The sequence below is a fragment of the Chiloscyllium punctatum genome, chromosome 12, assembly GCF_047496795.1.
Source record: "Chiloscyllium punctatum isolate Juve2018m chromosome 12, sChiPun1.3, whole genome shotgun sequence".
Taxonomy (NCBI): Eukaryota; Metazoa; Chordata; class Chondrichthyes; order Orectolobiformes; family Hemiscylliidae; genus Chiloscyllium; species Chiloscyllium punctatum.
In genome coordinates this window covers 107263665-107269664 of record NC_092750.1, presented here as the reverse complement: position 1 = coordinate 107269664, position 6000 = coordinate 107263665, and the positions used below count along the sequence as shown (strand labels likewise).

At 54.1% G+C, this 6000-nt stretch overlaps 1 long non-coding RNA gene across 1 annotated transcript in view; it reads right to left on the bottom strand.

The window, feature by feature from the left end:
- Positions 1–214: 214 nt before the first annotated feature.
- LOC140483506 (uncharacterized) overlaps positions 215–6000 on the bottom strand; it is a 28528-nt gene continuing 22742 nt past the window's right edge. The window contains exon 3 of the long non-coding RNA XR_011961998.1: positions 215–470. This is a non-coding gene — a long non-coding RNA (uncharacterized lncRNA). The remainder of the gene's footprint in view (positions 471–6000) is intronic.

Sequence of the window (6000 nt, the reverse complement as noted above, 5' to 3'; positions counted from 1 at the left end):
CTGAGGAACTGTTAATAACACATATGAAAATGATATTTGACAAAATCCCAATACGAAGAGAGCTAGCATCATAACTCTAAGCATCTCCAGCATTCTAAACATGATGGCGAAGCACAAAACGACTTAATATACAATCTTACAGAAATAATCCCGCGCTCGCATCACCACTGTATAATCAGTTACTCAAAGTCTCTTTAGTCTGAGTTTCAGCGGGTCTTCCGTTGATCCGACTGTCCAGACTTCTTCCCCAACTGGAGATTCCACTGTCCCTTTGATCCGAGTGTAGTGAGTCCAGCCTTTCCCCCACTATCCTTATTAACGTTTCGGTCGTCAAAAGAGCCTGGTACGGCCCTTCCCAGTCCGGCTGTAATTTAGTCTCTGTCCATGATTTTACTGAGACCCAATCTCCCGGCCGGATGGGATGAACGGTGAATTCAAGGGGTGGAGTCTGTGCCAATAAACCCTGTTCCCTGAGGAAAGACAAAGAGGAGGACAAACCCAGTATATACTTCTTTAAGAACAAGTCTTTAGTTTCGGGAAGTGGCAATTCCCCATTTGTTCCCAGATAAGGTAATCCAAATAAGATTTCATAGGGGGATAGTCCCAAATCTTTCCTTGGGGCTGTTCGTACTCACAAGAGAGCTATAGGTAAACATTTGATCCAAGGGAGTCTGGTTTCTATTATCAGTTTAGCGAGCTGTCATTTGAGTGTTTGGTTCATTCTCTCAACCCTTCCTGATGATGGCGGGTGCCATTGAGTATGGAACTCCCAGGAAATTCCCAACCCTTTCATTACCCCTGTGACACTTTAGAGGTAAAATAAGTTCCTTGGTCAGAATCTATATGGTTCACTAGCCCATATCGGGGAATTATGTTCTCTAATATTGTTTTAGACACCCCACTCGCAGTGGCAGTAGCTCGGGAGTATGCTTCAACCCAACCAGATAGATGATCTACTATAACCAACATATACTTTAGTCTCCCTACTCTGGGTAGTTCAGTATAATCTACTTGTATACTCTGGAAGGATCTCAATCCTGGGTCTCTTCCTCCTGGGGTCTGTTTTCTCAAGACTTTCTTATTTACCTTTCTGCATATTATACATCCCTCACATATTTGTTTAACAATTGTATACATTCCTTTACATCCATATTCCCTAAGAACTAAATCACACATTGCTTGTACTCCCCAATGCCTGCCTTGATGTAGGACAGCCATAATCTCTCCCATCATCATTTTGTTTAACATTTCCCTTCCATCAGGTAACCTCCAATGCCCATCTGCTGTTTTTACAGCCCCTAAATCTCTCAATTATTTTCCTCTCTTTCAGTAAATATAGGAGCTTCCCTAGGACCTGGGACAGTAGGTATTAGGGAATGGATCACCACTTCTTGTGGGTTCAGGGCTGCTTCCTTAGCCACTTCATCGGCTAATCTATTCCCCCTAACTTCAGGTTCATTTCCTTTCTGATGAGCATTTACATGCACTACTGCTATTTCTCGGGGGAGTAATAGGGACTCCAAGACCCGTTTAATCAACTCTTCGTGTACTAATTCTTTCCCCCGGGTATTGATCAGTCCTCTTTCCTGCCATATCTTTCCGAACGTGCCAACACCAAATACATATTTAGAGTCAGTGTATACTGTTCCCTCTTTATTTTCTAACGCCCTAAGGGCTCTTTCCAATGCATAGAGTTCGCAGGTCTGAGCTGACCACCCATTTGGCAACCTTCCTGTCTCCACCACACTACCTTCCATCCCATCTTCGACTGCATACCCATTATGTCTTTTCCCTTCAGTCACCCGGGATGATCTGTCTATAAATTGTGGGGCTCCTGCATGAAGTGGAATATCTCTCAGGTCCATGCGGACCTTAGTTTGGTATTCTATAATGTCAAGGCAGTCGTGCCCTGGATTCTAAGGAGATTCTCCTTCCCCTTTCCAAAGAAAGGCAGCTGGATTTAAAGAATTGTCCGTGACCAACACTAGATCATCCTTTTCTATTAATATTGCCTCATATTTCAGAATCCGCGAGTCTGCCAACCATCGCCCAGCTTTTTGGTTTATGATCGTTCTCACTTGGTGTGGGGTGCTTACTATTAGGGCTCCCCCAAATGTAAGCTTCCTGCTTTCCTCCACCAACAGTGCAGTGGCAGCGACAGCCTGCACACACTCAGGTCACCCCCGGGATACTGGATCCAATAGCTTCGAAAGATATGCTCCTGGTTGTCTCATTCCACCCCACCTCTGGGTCAATACTCCCAGAGCCGCTCCCTTATCTACGGTAACAAAGAGGTGGAAAGGTTTATCTAGAGAAGGTAAGGCTGACTCGGGGGCATGGATCAGATCTCTTTTGAGTTCCTCAACTCGTTCTTTTTCCCGATCATCCCAACTTAGACATTTTGGTTCCCCCTCTAATAGTTTGAGATATAATTTCTTAGTCTTCTGTCCATAGGAATCAATCCACAATCTGCAATATCCCGTTAGACCCAAAAATGTACGTAACTCCCGTTAAGTCCTGGGCAGTGGCATCCCCACTATTCCCTCTATCTCTTCCGGGCTTATCTTTCGCTTTCCCTCACTAACTAAATGTCCCAAGTATTTCACTTCTCACTCCACATATTGTAGTTTGTTCTTAGATATCCTCAGTCCCTGCTGACCCAGGAAATTCAATAATTTGTTAGTGGCTTCTACTACTCTTTCTCTTCGTTTTCCTGTTACTAAGAGGTCGTCTACATCCTGCAACAGGGTAGTCCCCTTGGGGCTGCTAAATTTCTCTAATATTTGTTCTAACAGCCAGCTCAATAAACTCAGGGAGACCGTAAACTCCTGGGGGTGCACAGCCCACCGGTATTGCTGTTTCCGTCCTGTCTTGGGATCTTCCCACTCAAAGGTAAACAAATTCCTCCTTTCCTCCGCCAAGAGACAAGCCCAAAAGGCATCCTTGAAATCTATCACACTAAACCATTTGTGAATATTATCTTTCCACAATAATAGCATCCTGCCTGTGGAGACCTCCATCTCTGTCCCTGTCGCTCGAACCCTCCATCAAATGCTCCCCCTTGTCCTCTCCCTCTCCCCCTTGTCCTCTCCCTCTCCATCTCCCTCTCCCCCTTGTCCTCTCCCTCTCCCTCTTGTCCTCTCCCTCTCCCTCTTGTCCTCTCCCTCTCCCTCTCCCCCTTGTCCTCTCCCTCTCCCTCTCCCCCTTGTCCTCTCCCTCTCCCTCTCCCCCTTGTCCTCTCCCTCTCCCCCTTGTCCTCTCCCTCTCCCTCTCCCCCTTGTCCTCTCCCTCTCCCCCTTGTCCTCTCCCTCTCCCCCTTGTCCTCTCCCTCTCCCCCTTGTCCTCTCCCTCTCCCCCTTGTCCTCTCCCTCTCCCTCTCCCCCTTGTCCTCTCCCTCTCCCCCTTGTCCTCTCCCTCTCCCTCTCCCCCTTGTCCTCTCCCTCTCCCTCTCCCCCTTGTCCTCTCCCTCTCCCTCTCCCCCTTGTCCTCTCCCTCTCCCCCTTGTCCTCTCCCTCTCCCTCTCCCCCTTGTCCTCTCCCTCTCCCCCTTGTCCTCTCCCTCTCCCCCTTGTCCTCTCCCTCTCCCCCTTGTCCTCTCCCTCTCCCCCTTGTCCTCTCCCTCTCCCCCTTGTCCTCTCCCTCTCCCTCTCCCCCTTGTCCTCTCCCTCTCCCCCTTGTCCTCTCCCTCTCCCTCTCCCCCTTGTCCTCTCCCTCTCCCTCTTGTCCTCTCCCTCTCCCCCTTGTCCTCTCCCTCTCCCCCTTGTCCTCTCCCTCTCCCTCTCCCCCTTGTCCTCTCCCTCTCCCTCTCCCCCTTGTCCTCTCCCTCTCCCTCTTGTCCTCTCCCTCTCCCTCTCCCTCTTGTCCTCTCCCTCTCCCTCTCCCTCTTGTCCTCTCCCTCTCCCTCTCCCTCTTGTCCTCTCTCTCTCCCTCTCCCCCTTGTCCTCTCCCTCTCCCTCTTGTCCTCTCCCTCTCCCCCTTGTCCTCTCCCTCTCCCCCTTGTCCTCTCCCTCTCCCTATCCCCCTTGTCCTCTCCCTCTCCCCCTTGTCCTCTCCCTCTCCCTCTCCCCCTTGTCCTCTCCCTCTCCCCCTTGTCCTCTCCCTCTCCCTCTCCCCCTTGTCCTCTCCCTCTCCCCCTTGTCCTCTCCCTCTCCCCCTTGTCCTCTCCCTCTCCCTATCCCCCTTGTCCTCTCCCTCTCCCCCTTGTCCTCTCCCTCTCCCCCTTGTCCTCTCCCTCTCCCTATCCCCCTTGTCCTCTCCCTCTCCCCCTTGTCCTCTCCCTCTCCCTCTCCCCCTTGTCCTCTCCCTCTCCCCCTTGTCCTCTCCCTCTCCCTCTCCCCCTTGTCCTCTCCCTCTCCCTCTCCCTCTTGTCCTCTCCCTCTCCCTCTTGTCCTCTCCCTCTCCCCCTTGTCCTCTCCCTCTACCTCTCCCCCTTGTCCTCTCCCTCTCCCTCTCCCCCTTGTCCTCTCCCTCTCCCTCTCCCGCTTGTCCTCTCCCTCTCCCTCTCCCCCTTGTCCTCTCCCTCTCCCTCTCCCCCTTGTCCTCTCCCTCTCCCCCTTGCCCTCTCCCTCTCCCCCTTGTCCTCTCCCTCTCCCCCTTGTCCTCTCCCTCTCCCCCTTGTCCTCTCCCTCTCCCTCTCCCCCTTGTCCTCTCCCTCTCCCTCTTGTCCTCTCCCTGTCCCTCTTGTCCTCTCCCTCTCCCTCTCCCCCTTGTCCTCTCCCTCTCCCTCTTGTCCTCTCCCTCTCCCTCTTGTCCTCTCCCTCTCCCCCTTGTCCTCTCCCTCTCCCTCTCCCCCTTGTCCTCTCCCTCTCCCTCTCACCCTTGTCCGCTCCCTCTCCCTCTCCCCCTTGTCCTCTCCCTCTCCCCCTTGTCCTCTCCCTCTCCCTCTTGTCATCTCCCTCTCCCTCTTGTCCTCTCCCTCTCCCCCTTGTCCTCTCCCTCTCCCCCTTGTCCTCTCCCTCTCCCCCTTGTCCTCTCCCTCTCCCCCTTGTCCTCTCCCCCTTGTCCTCTCCCTCTCTCTCTCCCCCTTGTCCTCTCCCTCTCCCTCTCCCCCTCTCCCTCTCCCCCTTGTCCTCTCCCTCTCCCCCTTGTCCTCTCCCTCTCCCCCTTGTCCTCTCCCTCTCCCTATCCCCCTTGTCCTCTCCCTCTCCCCCTTGTCCTCTCCCTCTCCCTCTCCCCCTTGTCCTCTCCCTCTCCCTCTCCCCCTTGTCCTCTCCCTCTCCCCCTTGTCCTCTCCCTCTCCCCCTTGTCCTCTCCCTCTCCCTATCCCCCTTGTCCTCTCCCTCTCCCCCTTGTCCTCTCCCTCTCCCTATCCCCCTTGTCCTCTCCCTCTCCCCCTTGTCCTCTCCCTCTCCCTCTCCCCCTTGTCCTCTCCCTCTCCCCCTTGTCCTCTCCCTCTCCCTCTCCCCCTTGTCCTCTCCCTCTCCCTCTTGTCCTCTCCCTCTCCCTCTTGTCCTCTCCATCTCCCCCTTGTCCTCTCCCTCTCCCCCTTGTCCTCTCCCTCTACCTCTCCCCCTTGTCCTCTCCCTCTCCCTCTCCCCCTTGTCCTCTCCCTCTCCCTCTCCCCCTTGTCCTCTCCCTCTCCCCCTTGCCCTCTCCCTCTCCCCCTTGTCCTCTCCCTCTCCCCCTTGTCCTCTCCCTCTCCCTCTCCCCCTTGTCCTCTCCCTCTCCCTCTTGTCCTCTCCCTGTCCCTCTTGTCCTCTCCCTCTCCCTCTCCCTCTCCCCCTTGTCCTCTCCCTCTCCCTCTTGTCCTCTCCCTCTCCCTCTTGTCCTCTCCCTCTCCCCCTTGTCCTCTCCCTCTCCCTCTCCCCCTTGTCCTCTCCCTCTCCCTCTCACCCTTGTCCTCTCCCTCTCCCTCTCCCCCTTGTCCTCTCCCTCTCCCTCTTGTCCTCTCCCTCTCCCTCTTGTCCTCTCCCTCTCCCCCTTGTCCTCTCCCTCTCGCCCTTGTCCTCTCCCTCTCGCCCTTGTCCTCTCCCTCTCGCCCTTGTCCTCTCCCTCTCGCCCT